This window comes from Penaeus monodon, chromosome 19 (assembly GCF_015228065.2).
Source record: "Penaeus monodon isolate SGIC_2016 chromosome 19, NSTDA_Pmon_1, whole genome shotgun sequence".
Taxonomy (NCBI): Eukaryota; Metazoa; Arthropoda; class Malacostraca; order Decapoda; family Penaeidae; genus Penaeus; species Penaeus monodon.
In genome coordinates this window covers 4,912,504-4,913,488 of record NC_051404.1, presented here as the reverse complement: position 1 = coordinate 4,913,488, position 985 = coordinate 4,912,504, and the positions used below count along the sequence as shown (strand labels likewise).

The 985-nt window shown below is 41.0% G+C and overlaps 1 protein-coding gene across 1 annotated transcript in view; it reads right to left on the bottom strand.

The window, feature by feature from the left end:
* The window catches only part of LOC119585312 (canalicular multispecific organic anion transporter 2-like), a 29,058-nt gene extending 28,767 nt beyond the window's left edge, over window positions 1-291 (bottom strand). The window contains exon 1 of the mRNA XM_037933987.1: window positions 147-291. The gene's annotated coding sequence lies outside the window, so the exon portion shown is untranslated. The remainder of the gene's footprint in view (window positions 1-146) is intronic.
* Between the last annotated feature and the right edge of the window lie 694 nt (window positions 292-985).

The window sequence follows — 985 nt, the reverse complement described above, 5'->3', positions numbered from 1 at the left end:
CTCCCTCTTGTTCGATACCCTCTTTTTGAAAAGACTGACTGGGGATTCTTCCGCGTGAATTATGCAATTTCCAAAGAGACGAAAACATTGTATAACATGAACAAAAAATAAATAAAAGGACACATGTAACTCAAAAAGAAAGTAACCTTGCCGATCGTCGAAGATCACTCGGAGAACCCACGGTAAATGTCGTTTCCTTCAGAATGCGGCACATACACTCTCCACTGTAATACCCACACTATAGTAAGCGTGTGCTTTCGGCCGCCTAGCCGTCGACTGAGTGAGGCGTGGAGAGCAGTGAACGCAGCCGCCGCCACACGAACTCACGAACGAACGTTCCCATACGTCCTCCCGACCAAGGCCAACGGATAGAAAACGGGTAGTGGTAGCATCACAGAAAACGTAATAAAAGTAAGTGTCATGCTGATATTCTGAAAATAGTTTTGGTATAAACATTAACTGACTATTCCACAGTATTTCCTGGCAGCAATTTTACCACTCATGTAGCTATGGTGGTGACTCATTGTTTCATAAGAGAAGAATACTGATTATTCTTCTCTTTGCAGCGTTATCTTTAACAAAATTAAACAGCAAATTAGCTCGTTTTAAGTCATATTTCCATGGTTTATGGCGTAAAAAAGATACTATCTATCGCCATCGTCACCGGTTCCAAATATATATTTTACCAAGATTTTGATCACTACAAGTAGCTTCGGGTATGATTGGCTATGCTTCGGGTATGATTATATAATCAAAAGTGATAATCCATATTTACATCATATTTCAGCGTTAAATATAACTTCACGATCTAACCTAAATATCTCTGTTGTGTTACAGAGAAAAGCTACTCTGCGCTCACACTCCTCTGAGCACTCCTTGTCAATGAAACCTGAGACCATTACACAAGAACAACAATGTGTCTAAGACGTTGGAGCGCGGAAGGGAACCATATTCTCTGTCTCTGTGCTTCCCTCTCTACCTCTCA